Source organism: Rana temporaria, chromosome 12 (assembly GCF_905171775.1).
Source record: "Rana temporaria chromosome 12, aRanTem1.1, whole genome shotgun sequence".
Taxonomy (NCBI): Eukaryota; Metazoa; Chordata; class Amphibia; order Anura; family Ranidae; genus Rana; species Rana temporaria.
Window position 1 is genome coordinate 71967453 of NC_053500.1, and position 15436 is coordinate 71982888.

Here is a 15436-nt window from a genome sequence, read left to right on the forward strand (position 1 = left end):
ATCCCAAAAGGTCAATTAACATGCATCAGAAGGAATTGTACCTTTGATAGTGAAGAATACATTTATCCAAAAGGGATATTCGGATGAAAAGGTTTTGAGATCCCTGACCTCATAACCTGCGACACTACCCATGTTTATGCATTGGTCTGCCCCTGCGGACTGATGTATATAGGGCGTACCAAACAAACGCTTCAACTAAGAACTGGGGAACATGTGACGAATATCTTAAAGGGATTCAGGTATCATAGCGTCTCATTATAGAGGGTATCATGCCAGAAATCCCTCCACCCTTCAATTTTGGGTGTAGAAAGGGTTTTTCCATCATGGAGGGGATCTAATAGAGATAGGGACCTCTCTAAGAGGGCAATGAAATTGATCTATTTATTGTAGACGAATAATCCTAATGGACCTTGATTTAAATTGTTTCAATAGTGATTATTGAAAAATATTTTTGAGGTGGGTTTATACTGAAGGTGCGTATGTATTAAATATGTAGAATTTTTTCATAAAAAAATGCTAGAACCTCTGTAGAAAATGCCCGCATTAGCAGCGCTCAAGTAAAACAAAGTTCAAAGTATAACAATCCTTGTGAATAGACTCTTGGTATCACACACAAAGTCCTTGGAAACAAAACCCAGATAGAGAGACTGGTGAATTAGAATATCCTATAATTAGGAAACATCCTTGTAAAGTGATCCTCCCGTCACCATACCTCGTGCCGCATCGCTCACTTAGGATGTTAAACTAAATGGGATAACGCCTTATATCAAATGTAGTTGTAACATTTCATTCTCCCATCAGCAGATCATGGTCTGCACTACCTCCAAGGCTCCAATTAACAGAACACTGGTACGAGTTCCACAGCTCATCAGCGATAGTAACATAGGAAGGAATGATCGCATAGCATAATTCCTTTTAAAGATTTATTGCCCGTACATATTGCACTTACAGCAAAAATAAGCATTGATAGTATGTAACAGATAGACATCTGTTAGCGTGTGTAACTCACACGATTGGGAAAAAAGTGACTCCCAACCAGACAAACAGTATAAATAACCTGGGGACACACAACCATCGGATGTTAATCACGACTTTCCAAGTGCGCTGAGGGAAACAGGACACGTGATTTATTACTGGTTCACTTTCTTATATATACATATATATATATGTAGAATTTTATAGTTGAGTAGTCTTTTGCCGATTCAGTGATATGACCAATTAATTTATTATATTTTAAAATGTATTTTATTCTATTCTATTAGTATTAGGGGTGCAACGGATCAAAAAACTCACAGTTCGGATCGTTCCTCGGATCAGGAGTCACGGATCGAATCATTTTTCGGATCGGCAAAAAAAAGAAAATCTCCCCCACTGTAATATCCACATGTCCCCCCCCCACCAACTATAGTACCCCCTCGGTGCAGACACCCCCCCACCGCCTCTCAGTACAGTGACCCCCCTCCCTCCTCTCAGTACAGTGACCCCCCCTCCTCTCAGTACAGTGACCCCCCCCCCCTTCTCTCAGTACAGTGACCCCCCCTTCTCTCAGTACAGTGACCCCCCCTTCTCTCAGGACAGTGACCCCCCTGCTCTCAGTACAGTGACCCCCCCTGCTCTCAGGACAGTGACCCCCCTTCTCTCAGGACAGTGACCCCCCTTCTCTCAGGACAGTGACCCCCCTTCTCTCAGGACAGTGACCCCCCTCCTCTCAGTACAGTGACCCCCCCCCAGCTAGTACCGACAGACACTCCCCGAGCGGTGTGTCCCACGAGTGCGGGCTTCTCCTCTGTGGGTGTAAACAGAGGAGGGCCGCCGCCGGGTGTACCAAGATGGCCGCGGCTCCGGAGCTAGGCCGAAGCCGCGGCCTTTCCTAATGTTACGGCGGCGGCTCTGGAGCTAGGCCGAAGCCGTGGCCTTTCCTAGCGTTATGGCCGCGGCTCCGGAGGTAGGCCGAAGCCGCGGCCATAACATTAGGAAAGGCTGCGGCTTTGGCCTAGCTCCGGAGCCGCCACCGTAACATTAGGAAAGGCCGCGGCTTCGGCCTAGCTCCGGAGCCGTGGCAATCCGCGGATCACAGTGTGTTCCGATCCGAAGGGGCTGACCCGTTCGGATTACGGATCAACTGTGATCCGTTGCACCCCTAATTAGTATGTTGATATAAATGTATTGGTGTCACATCTACCCCAAAGCAGGTGGTCAGACACTATAGCTAGCTACTGTGTTCTTCACCTATAGCAGTCCCCTTTCCCATAAGGCAAGTAGGCCTAGCGGTACTCGGTTGCCCCCAGGAATTATACACAATGCATTAATGCCTGGCCACCCCACCAGGGCAGATGCGAACTGAGCAAAGCTAATTAAAAGCCAAACCCGGCAGGCTGGTTGTACCCAAGTTGATTGACTGATGATTGATCAACCTGCCCATACATGGTTCAAGTCTCAGCTTGTTCCTGCTGAACTGGCCACAATTCAAACCAGCCTAAGGCAGCTTGAGTAATAAATGTGTTACCCCCAAACTGTAATGAGGTTCCATATAGCTGCACGCAGGGTAGCCCAGTCTGTGATAAGACAGTCTGTAGCACATGACAATCTAGCCTAGAGGCTGGAGTCATTTGTAGTCTGCAGCTAAAGGTTGGTTAGCACATCTCCTAAGAAATCTTATGTAGAACGATAGTCCAGGCTATAAAATGGTGTCTTATAGAAGAAGCTAGTTTAGCCTAGGCTGCAATGAGATAAAACATAGCTCTTGAAAGGTTGGATCATATTCTAATCAGGCAGCTAGTGTAGATGGGTTCGCCCAGGTAGTAATGTGGTGGCCTGTAGGTAGGTTATCCAGGCTGTAAAAAGGCACCTTCTGTAGATGGGTTAGCGCAAGCTGTATAAATAATTCCTGTAGCTGTAAGTATTCTAAAATCTATTTGATCAAGATCATTTTGCACTCCCCCTATCAACTACCCTGTTTCCCCAAAAATAAGGCCTACCCTGAAAATAAGACCTAGCGTTATTTTCCAGGAGGGCCGCAATATAAGACCGACCCCCGAAAATAAGCCCTAGTTAAAAATGTTTGTAAAATCCTATAATCCACTCTATTACAGTAGTATATAATGTACAATGTGTGTGTGTGTGTGTGTGTGTTTCTGTAATATAATTGCGGGGAAGAAAGCTCCGGCGGGTAACAGAAGCGCAGAGCGGCGCTATAATAAATGTATTTGGCACAATTATATTACAGAAACGCACACATTGTACATTATATACTACTGTAATAGAGTGGATTATAGGATTTTATAAGCATTTTAACTCAGTTCACACTGGGGATTCCTGACAGGCAGGGAGGGAGAGAACACTGCACATTACATGGTAAGACCTACCCCGAAAATAAGCCCTACTGTGTCTTTTGTTGCCAAAATTAATATAAGACCCAGGCTTATTTTCGGAGAAACACGGTACTTCCTTGATCCTATAGTTGCCAACACTACAACTGATGAAATCTAAAGTAACCCATAAGATGGAGACTGATGTCACAGACAGGACAATCTAGCTGAACAGGAGGAAGAAATTACAGTACAATTACAATATAATTCAATATAAGAGGAATTCAGAAGGTCCTGCTTATTAGAGCTTACAATGCTTACTAAACGGAATGGTCAACTAATACAAATGCTAAGTACTGCTGGATATAAACTTATAGAGGAAGTAAAAATATAGGCCCGGATTCACAAAGCACTTGCGCCGACGTATCTCGAGATACGTAAGTGCAAATATGCGCCGTCGTATCTGTGCGCCGTGCCCACAAAACAAAGATACGCCTGAAAATAGGCTTCATCCGACCGACGTAACTTGCCTACGCCGGCGTAGAGTGGGCGCATATTTACGCTGGACGTATTTGGCGCTCCCATTGATTTTCTATTCACATATGCAAATGAGGGAGATATGCCGATTCACAAACGTACGTCCGTCCGACGCAGTGCACGTAAAGTCATACGTCTGGCGTAAAGTTATGCCCCATAAAGGAGGTGTAACTCAGCAGCATCCATGCAAAGGGCTGCACCAGGGAACACAAGCCGACGTATTTTACGTAGTTTACGTTGGACATGAATATGACTAGGCATAGGTTATGTTCACGCCGTAGGCAGTGATCCGACGTATCTTAGGCAGTTGTTCCGACGTGATTGTGAGCATGCGCACTGAGATGCGCCCACGGGATTGCACATGCGCAGTTGTCGATACGTATCTGTCTGGCGCTCGGCCCATCATTTGCATGGGGTCACGCCTCATTAGCATGGCTCACGCCCACTTCCACTTACGCCGACTTACGCCTTGGAAACCCAGCGCAGATTTGGAAGCAATGGCTTTGTGAATTCAGTGCTTGCCTCTGTGCTGCGCTGGCGTAGCGTAAAGGAGATACGCTACGGCGTAAATATGCTCCAGTGTCTGTGAATCCGGGCCATAGTTTATTTGAGGCAGAATAGGTGTCTCTTAAAAGATGGGCTTTCAGGGATTGTCTAAAGGTGGATAGAGTAGGAGACAGTCGGACAGAGTGCAGTAAGGAGTTCCAGAGGATGGGAGAATCTCTGGAAAAGTCTTGGAAATTAGTGTGGGAATAGGTGACAAGGAAGCTAGAACAGGACTTGAGAGGAGCAAAGCGTGAAGAGAATTGTTTAGTATTTTAAGCCGAGGCTAGTCATGTAATGGGAGCAAAGTTTGAATGGCTTTGTATGATGCTGTTGTTAGTAAGGTGGATGAGTATGGCAGCAGCATTCATGATGGATTAAAGGGGTGGGTATGTAAAGGTAGGCTAATGGGCAGGGAGTTGCAACAGTCGAGGAGAGAGATAACAGGGGAATTAATTAGTACTTTTGCGGTATTGTTTATTAAGAAATGGCATATTCTGGAGATATTACAGAGGTTGAGGCAGCACAATTTGGACAGTGATTGGATGTGGGACAGAAAGGGGAGTTTTTGGTTTAAAGTCCAGGATAGCACCTTGTACCCTGGTATGGGGGCAATATTATGAGCTCAGTTTTAGATAAATTGAATTGGAAGAATTGTTGTGACATCTATACTGATAAGTCCGTTAGTAAATTAGTGATGCACAAAGAGACTGAGGGGGTGAGGTGAGAAGTATAGAGATAGATTTGGGTGTCACCAGCATTGAAATGGTATTGGAAACTGTGGGGGGGCCATCAGCTGACCCAGGGAGGAGGTGAAGATAGAGATTTGAGGACAGAACCCTGGGGAACCTCAAGGTAAAGAGGAAGAGGAGAAGAGGCGATGGAGTTGTAACAGTGAGATAGGTAAGAGGAGAACCAACAAAGAGCAGAGTCATGAAGGTCAAGTGAATAGAGTTTTTTGAGGAAGGAGTGGTCAACTGTATCAAAGGTATCAGGCCCCGTACACGGTTGGACAAAACCGATGAGAATGGTCCGACGGACCGGTTTCATCGGTTCACCGCTGAAGTGGCCTGATGGTCTGATGTGTGTACACACCATCAGTTCAAAATCCGATCGGGTCAGAACGCGGTGACGTAAAACACACAACGTGCTGAAAAAAACGAAGTTCAATGCTTCCAAGCATGCTTCGACTTGATTCTGAGCATGCACGGGTTTTGAACCGATGCTTTTCTGTACTAACCATCGGTTTGGTCCGATAGGGCAGCGGTCTATTGGTTCGGTTTTGAAGCATGTTTTAACATTTTGGACCGAAGGAAAACAGACCGATAGCCTATACACACGGTCGGTTTGGTCCGATGAAAATTAACTTTGGTTCATTCTCATCGGACCAAACCGACCGTGTGTACGAGGCCTCAGAGGGGTCTGAAAGTGTATAGAATAGTGTCTATTGGTTTTAATGATCAGTTAGTAGTTAGTGAGTTTTAGGAGAGCAGTCTTTGCGGAGTGATGTGGTTGAAATTCAGAATGAAACGGCTCAAGAAGGTTGTTATCATTGAGGTAGTAGCTTAGGCAATATGCATTCTAAAAGCCCATACACATGATCGGATTTTCCGACAACAACTGTCCGACAGACGTGTTTTGTTGGACAATCCGACTGTCTGTATGCTCCATCGGACAATTGTTTTCGGGATTTCTGACAATAAATGTTGGCTGTGCATGCTCTTAAATTTGACGACAACAAATGTGTTCCGTCGCATTATCCAATCGTGTGTACACAAATCCGTCGGACTAAAATACAAAGTACAAACACGTATGCTCCGAACCTATGCTAAACATCAGACAACAATAGCAGAAGTTGCCCAAAGGGTGGCGGTAAAGAGCTGAAAAACCATGTGATTTGGTGAATGTTGGCTGAAAATGTTCTGCCGTGTGTATGCATACCAAGTTCATGGACAACGCCCTTTGGACAAAAATCCACAGAAAAGTCAGATGGAAGTCCGATCGTGTGTATGAGGCCTAAGAGTTTGGTGGTAGACAGGAGTCTTAGGGTGATGAGGTTGGTTGGTCTAGTGATGGCTTTTTAGGTAAGGGCTGACCGCTGACCAGTACATATTTTAATGGGTTGGGAAAGAAACCAGTAATGAGAGGCAGATTGAAGATATGAATTAGAGAGCGTAAGATAGAGCTGGAGGGTGATCGTAGTAGTTGCAAAAGAATGGGATTCATGGGGCATATGTTAGGTGGGTTCTAGAAACAAAAGTAAACAAAAAGTGCGGCGGAAAACAATCCAATTTAAAACCCACATAAATAACAATACCACAAAGCCCAGACTGCAGCAAAAGAGATTCATGTGTGGGAAAGCAGCAATTCAAACACACAATATGCGTGACAGTCCCTCCAGAAACAACCAACGATAGGACACCATTTTTCCCACAGACACCAATGATGGGGCACTATTTCTCCCACAGACACCAATGATAGGGCACCATTTCTCCCACAGACACCAATGATGGGGCACTATTTCTCCCACAGACACCAATGGTGGGGCACTATTTCTCCTATAGACACCAACGATGGGACGCCATTTCTACCTTGAATACCAACAATGGGGCACATTCTTTCCACTGATACCAACAATAAGGAACTCATCAGGAATTACATGATTCTTATTTGTAAGTTTTACATTTTTATATACAGTACTGTATATACAGGTGCCACTCATAAAATTAGAATATCAAAAAGGTAATTTATTTCAGTAATTCAATTAAAAAAGTGAAACTCATGTATTTTATATAGATGCGTTACACACAGAGTGATATATTTCAAGCATCTCTTTCTTTTCATTTTGATGATTATGGCTTACAGCTAGTGAAAACCCAAAATTCAGTAGCTCAAAAAATGTTAATATTACATAAGACCATTTTTTTTTTTTTTTTTTAAACAGAAATGTTGGCTTCCTGAAAAGTATGTCCATGTACAGTATAGTGTTCACCCCATACCTGGTCAGGGCCCCTTTTGCATGAATTACTGCATTGATGCGGAGTCCCATGGAGGCAATCAACCTCTGGCACTGCTGAGATGTTATGGAAGCCCAGGTTGCTTTGATAGCAGCCTTCGGCTGGTCTGCGTTGTTGGGTCTGGTGTCTCTCATCTTCCTCTTGACAATACCCCACAGATTCTCTATTGAGTTTAGGTCAGGTGAGTTTGCTGGCCAATCAAGCACAGTGATACCACGATCATTAAATCAGGAATTGGCAGTGTGGGCAGGTGCCAAGTCCTGCTGAAAAATGAAATTGGCATTCCTGGTAGAGGGCTGCGCTGGCTTTGGACTTGATAAAACACAGTGGACAAATCCTCAAATCACCACCAATTGTGGAAAATGTTACATTTCATTTGGAAATCAAGGTCCCAGAGTCTGGAGTGGAGAGGCACAGAATCTGAAGCCTCGTACACACGACCGAGGAACTCGATGGGCGAAACACATTGTTTTCCTCGTCGAGTTCCTTGTTAGGCTGTCGAGGAACTCGACAAGGCAAGTTTCTCCATTCCCGTCGAGGAAATAGAGAACTTGCTCTCTTTTTGGCTCGTCGAGTTTCTCAACAGTTTCCTCGACGAAAATGTACACACGACCGGTTTCCTCAGCAAAAAATATCTCCCAGCAAGTTTCTTGCTGATTTTTGCCGAGAAATCCGGTCGTGTTTGTACGAGGCCTTAGTTACATGAGGTCCAGCGTGAAGTTTCCACAGTCAGTGATGATTTGGGGAGACATGTCATCTGCTTTTTTGTACCAAAATCCTGTAGATTGGAGTGACATATGCCTGGATGTGTAACATTACTCTGTTTATTGGAGTCACATGCATGCCTCACCTTACTGATATACTGTACATTATTAGAGGTCCATTATTGGGATAATCACTGGGCACAGATTGAATGGTATGATGCGAAGGAGCACACACACACACATTGGTCACGTTTTATTTATAAAGAAAGAATTCACAGAAAACACCATAATGTGGACCTTTTATTTATATACAGTATATGATTGGACGAATTCCACACTATAGCAGTTTTTTTTTATGAGATTTTGTATATTTGCACAAGGGGGTTTTAATGTATTAGGTATTAATTAGAATACAGATTAATTCATTTATAGAACAGCACACTTTTTATATTGATTTTATAGGTTACTCCAGGCTATAAGGCAGATTGTGTAGATGGATTAGGCCAGGCTGTATTGTAGTAGCATGCAGCTGTAGGTAGGTTAGTCCAGGCTCAGGTGAGGAAGCACCCCAGTATGTGATAAGTAGCCTGTAGATGTAGGCAAGTTAGCCTTATCATAAGCTGCGATATGGCAGCTGGTATAGATAGGTTAGCCCAGGTTATAACGTGGTCATTTGCAGCTGAAGGTTAGCCCAGACTCTGATAAAGCCGTTTGTGTAGATAGGTTACCCCAGATTGTTATAAAGTGGATTGGAAGTAGGTTCTCCCAGGTGGTAATAAGATAGCCTGTAGGTAGGTTCTCCCAGGCAGTAACAGTGTAGCATGTAGATCAGGGCCATCTTTAATTTTGATTGGGCCCTGGGCAAACATTTTCTTGGGGCCCCCCCTCCATTCTGAGACATACAAAAACATAGCAGATAGATGCAAAATCAGTTTACTGCAGCAGATCACGTAGCGATTGCAATTGTTTGCCAGAGGTTACAGCCTATCCTTACCACTCACTGGCTGGTTGCTAGAGGTTACAACACATATTTTATGCTTGCCGATTGGTTGCTAGAGGTTACTGCAAATTATTAGTGCTCACTGATTGGTTGCTATAGGTAAATGCACATCATTACCACTCACTGAGCAGTGGAGCAATCCCAAATAATTGAGCAAGTAAAGCGGCACATTAATACACATACTACAGGAGAGGGTCAGAGAGTGCAGACATACTGCATGAGATTACCAGAGACTGCGGACATACTGCACAAGATTACCAGAGACTGCGGACATACTGGAGTCTGCATGAGATTACCAGAGACTATGACATAATGCACAAAATTACCAGAGACTGCGCACATACTGCACAAGATTACTAGAGACTGCAGACATACTGCAGGAGATTACCAGAGACTGCAGACATGCTGCACGAGATTACCAGAGACTGCGGACATACTGGAGTCTGCATGAGATTGACAAAGCCTGTGACATACTGCACGAGATTACCAGAGACTGTGACATACTGCATGAGATTACCAGAGACTGTGACATACTGCACGAGATTACCAGAGACTGTGACATACTGTGACTTACCAGAGACTGTGAGTGCACAGAGGACACAGGAGGCTGTATTTTCGCGCTAGCCAGCAGAGAGGGGGCGGGACCAGGAACTCCACTCAGAACAGAGTGGCTGTAGTTAGAGCCAGTGATCGGAGTGGGCGTGTCAGTGGGGCTCCCGGCCCAGCCCCGGACCTCTGTATTCCCCAGCCAGTATAGAGGGGCAGGGCCGGGAGCTCCACTGACGCGCCCACTCTGATCACTGCTCTAACTACAGCCACTCTGTTCTGAGCATACAGGCTACATGGGGCAGGGTCAGCGCGTCTGTGGAGCTCCCGGTCCCACCCCCTCACTTCTGGCTAGATCGGGAATACAGCCTCCTGTGTCCTCTGTGCACTCTGAAAAGTCGGCGTCGGGTCCCCAATTCACGGGTAGCACAGGGCCCCCTACAAAGATTGGGCCCAGGGCAAGTTCTCCATTTGCCCTGCGCTAAAGACGGCCCTGCTGTAGATAGATTCTCCCATGCAACTGCGAATTCCGAGTTTTCTAATTTCCGAATTCCGAATTTTATAATTTACGAATTCTCTAATTTATGAATTTACGAATTCCGAATTTTATAATTTATGAATTTTCTAATTAACGAATTCTCTAATTTACGAATGCCAAAATTTCTAATTTACGAATTTCTGAATTCCGAATTTTCTAATTTACGAATTTTCTAATTTACGAATTCCGAATTTTCGAATTTACGAATTCTCTAATTTATGAATGCCAAAATTTCTAATTTATGAATTTCTGAATTCCGAATTTTCTAATTTATGAATTTTCTAATTTACGAATTCTCTAATTTATGAATTTCCGAATTTTATAATTTACGAATTTTATAATTTACGAATTTTATAATTTACGAATGCCAAAATTTCTAATTTACAAATTTCTGAATTCAGAATTTTCAAATGTACGAATTCCTAATTTTCGAATTTATGAATTCTCTAATTTACGAATGCCAACATTTCTAATTTACGAATTTCTGAATTTCGAATTTTCCAATTTCCGAATTTTCTAATTTCCGAACTCCAAATTTTCTAATTTACGAATTCTCTAATTTACGAATGCCAAAATTTCTAATTTCCGAATTTCTGAATTCTGAATTTTCTAATTTACGAATTCCGAATTTTCTAATTTACGAATTCTCTAATTTTTGAATTTACGAATTCCGAATTTTATAATTTTATAATTTATGAATTTTCTAATTAACAAATTCTCTAATTTACGAATGCCAAAATTTCTAATTTACGAATTTCTGAATTCCGAATTTTCTAATTTACGAATTTTCTAATTTACGAATTCCGAATTTTCTAATTTACGAATTCTCTAATTTATGAATGCCAACATTTCTAATTTATGAATTTCTGAATTCCGAATTTTCTAATTTCTGTATTTTATAATTTACGAATTCTCTAATTTATGAATTTCCGAATTTTATAATTTCCGAATTTTATAATTTCCGAATTTTATAATTTCCGAATGCCAAAATTTCTAATATACGAATTTCTGAATTCAGAATTTTCAAATGTACGAATTCCTAATTTTCGAATTTATGAATTCTCTAATTTACGAAGGCCAACATTTCTAATTTACGAATTTCTGAATTTCGAATTTTCCAATTTCCGAATTTTCTAATTTCCGAACTCCAAATTTTCTAATTTACGAATTCTCTAATTTACGAATGCCAAAATTTCTAATTTCCGAATTCCGAATTTTCTAATTTACGAATTTTCCAATTTACGAATTATCTAATTTACGAATTATCTAATTTTACGAATGCCAAAATTTCTAATTTACAAATTTCTGAATTCTGAATTTTCTAATTTATGAATTCTGAAATGTAAAATTTATAAATTTATGAATTTTCGAATTCAGAATTTTCAAATTTACAAACTTTTAGAATTTTCAAATTTACGAAAAATACAAAAACAAACTAATTTTTCGGCAGTGCACATGTCTAATTGGTAGGTTCCACCAGGCTGTGTAAATTGGGCAGTCTGTGGGTAAATACCCCAGACTGTGTATACATGGTATACTATAGGCAGCTCCCCCAGGCTGTGTAGATAGGGCAGGGCCACTGGTAGGGGGGTTATAACCAGTCCTCCTGTATGGGGCACAGGCCCCATCAGTTCAGCAAGGGGACCCGGGCAACAGCAGCAATCGGATTATGGAGATGAGGGGGTGACCGGCCAGGGGAAAACTCCAGGAACCAGTCCATGACTCTCTCTGAAGCAGCTGAAGGCTGGCTTGATCTCCTCCCCCTTCCTCCAGTTTTAAGCAACTGCTGGGGATGGGAGTGAATCTGTTTTAGGAAATGCCTCCCTGCACACCGATCATCTCTCCTGTAAATGATCTTCTTCCCCCTGCTGCCTGGTCCCCCTGTGTGCTTCTCTGGCAGCGCTGACAGCTTTTTCTCCTCTCCCCCTTTTGCCGACTGCTGCAGAGTATGAGGAATTGCTTGAGGATGGAGAGGCTGCCTCAGGTAGGCTGCATGGGGCCCCGTGGTTTCTAACAGCAGTCCTGTTGTCCCAGTGATTGATGGCACCATGGCTGAGAATCTAAAATTTGGTGTTGTCACCAGAAAATAAGGGGTCTTCTAGATTCCGATAAGCCCCCCGCCCGCAGACCCCCGCAACCACCGGGCAAGGGTTGTGGGAATGAGGCCCTTGTCCCCATCAACATGGGGACATGGTGCTTCGAGGGGTCACAGACCCCCAAAGCATCCTCCCAATGTTGAGGGAATGTGTGGCCTGGTACGGTTCAGGAGGGGGGGGCGGCCTGCCAGGTTGCGTGCTTGGATAAGGGGTCTGGTGTGGATTTTGGGGGGAACCCCACGTCATTTTTTTAAATTTGACACGGGGTTGCCCTTAATATCCATACCAGAATTATGAGAATTAAGGTTGCCCTTAATATCCATACCATAAGAATTATGGTAATTGAATTTGGGGGGACCCCCACGCTTTTTATTTTTTTTATGAATGACTTTTCTCTGAATTGCCGAGAGCCGACAATTCATTATAGCTGCAAGTGTATTTAACTGACTTTTTTTCCTTCAGAAATTACACTTTGTGCAGGGACAGTTCTAAGCATGGGAAACAAGCGCTACTTCACAGGCATACTATACACCCCCAGGTATGAAATTTAAAGGAATATTTCACTTTTATTGTTTCACTTTAAGCATTATTAAAGCGGTAGTTCACCCTCACCCACATGATTTTACCATCGAGACAGGCATTGTAGCGCGAGCTACAGTATGCCTGTCCCGATTTTTTTAACCCCGGACTCACCTCGTAATCGTACATTGTAGATTTCGGCTCCCGCGGGGAATGGGCGTGCCTATTGAGAGGGAGGATGATTGACGGCCGGCCCTGGCACGTCACTCTCCCCGAAGACAGCCGGAGTAGGTCTCGGCTCTTCACGGCGCCTGCGCACAGGCTATGCGCAGGCGCCGTGAAGAGCCAAGCCTATTTCGGCTATTTCCGGAGAAGCGTAACGCGCCAGAGCCGGCCGTCAATCATCCTCCGTCTCCATAGGCACGCCCATTCCCCGGTATCTTCGATGTACGACTACAAGGTGAGTACGGGGGTAAAAAAATCGGGACAGGCATACTGTAGCTCGCGCTACAATGCCTGATTTTATGGTAGTAGAAAAAAAAAAAAAAAATTCCGTTCATAGGGTGAACCCCCGCTTTAAAATCACTGCTCCCGAAAAAACGGCCATTTTTAAAACTTCTTTTTGCATTGATACATGTCCCCTGGGGCAGGACCCAGGTCCCCAAACACTTTTTAGGACAATAACTTGCATATTAGCCTTTAAAATTAGCACTTTAGATTTCAAACGTTCGCGTCCCATAGACTTTAACAGGGTTCTAAAGTTCACACAAACTTTTGGTCTGTTCGCAGGTTCTGGTGCGAATCGAAAGGGGGATGTTCAGCTCATCCCTAGTAGATAGGATAGTCTGTGGGTGGGCACCCCAAGCTGTGTAGATAGGGTAGTTTATAGTTAGGTTTCCCCAGGCTGTGTAGGCAGAATAGTCTGAATGTAGGTCCCTCCTGGCTATGTATTTAGAGTAGTCTGTAGGCAGATCTCCCCAAGCTGTGTGGACATGTAAGTCTGTAGGTAGATCTCCCCAGGCTGTGTGGATATGGTAGTTTGTAGGTAGGTCCCCCCAGCCTGTGTAGGTAGCATAATCTGTAGGTAGGTGCTCCTGGGCTGTATATGTTGGTTAATCTGTCGGTAGGTCCCCTTGTCAGTGTAGGTTGGGTAGTGTGAAGGTAGGTTCCCCAGTCAGTGTAGGTTGGGTAGTCTGTAGGTAGGATATTTTGTATGTAGGCAGGTCCCCCTGGCTCTGTAGGTAGGTCCCCCTGGCTCTATAGGTAGGATAGTATGTAGGCAGGTCCCCCTGGCTCTGTAGGTAGGATAGTTTGTGGGCAGGTCCCCCTAGCTTTGTAAGTAGGATAGTTTGTAGGTAAGTCCCCCTGTCAGTGTAGGTTGGGTAGACTGTAGGTAGGTTCCCTGGTCAGTGTAGGTTCCCCGGTCAGTGTAGGTTGGGTAGTGTGTAGGTAGGTTTCCCGGTCAGTGTAGGTTGGGTAGTCTGTAGGTACAGTGCCTTGCAAAAGTATTCACCCCCCCCCCCCCTTGGCTTTTTACCTATTTTGTTACATTACAGGCTTTGGTTCATGTTTTTTTTTTATCTGAATTATATGTGATGGATCAGAACACAATAGTCTAAGTTGGTGAAATAAAATTTGACACGAGCGTATGTATTCACCCCCTTTGTTATGAAGCCCATAAAAAGCTCTGGTGCAACCAATTACCTTCAGAAGTCACATAATTTGTGAAATATTGTCCTGTGTGCAACCTAATGCCCCGTACACACGATTTGAAAATCGGACGACAGATCGTCCGACTTTTTTGGCTAAATAGTCGCAAGTAGAAATTGAATAGGTTACTAAAGTCACGGAAATTCTTGTACGACAGAAAAAAAAACGGAAGTGATGTCATGTGTTGTAATGTATTTGTATTGTATTGTATTTTCAGACGAAAACTGTACTGACAACGAAAATCGTACGATCTGGTATCGTACGAGGAAAATTTTTATGCTTGTCCGATCGAATAATATCGAATGAATATTCGGATCATGTGTACGGGCCATTAGTGTCACATGATCTGTCATTACATATACACACCTTTATGAAAGGCCCCAGAGGCTGTAACATCCAAGCAAGAGGCACCACTAACCAAACACTGCCATGAAGACCAAGGAACTCTCCAAACAAGTAACGGATAAGGTTGTTGTTAAGTCAGGGTTTGGTTATAAAAAAATATCCAAATCTTTGAGGATCCTTAGGAGCACCATCAAATCTATCATAACCAAATAGAAAGAACATGCCACAACAGCAAACCTGCCAAGAGACGGCCGCACACCAAAACTCACGGACCGGGCAAGGAGGGCATTAATCAGAGACCTATGGTAACCCTGGAGGAGCCGCAGAGTTCCACAGCAGAGACTGGAGTATCTGTACATAGGACGACAATAAGCCGTACGTTCCATAGAGTTGGGTTTATGGCAGAGTGGCCAGAAGAAAGCCATTACTTTCAGCAAAAAAAAAATGGCACGTTTTGAGTTTGTAAAAAGGCACTTGGGAGATTCCCATAATGTATGGAGGAAGGTGCTCTGGTCTGATGAGACTAAAACTGAACTTTTTGGCCATCAAAGAAAACGCTATGTCTGGCACAAA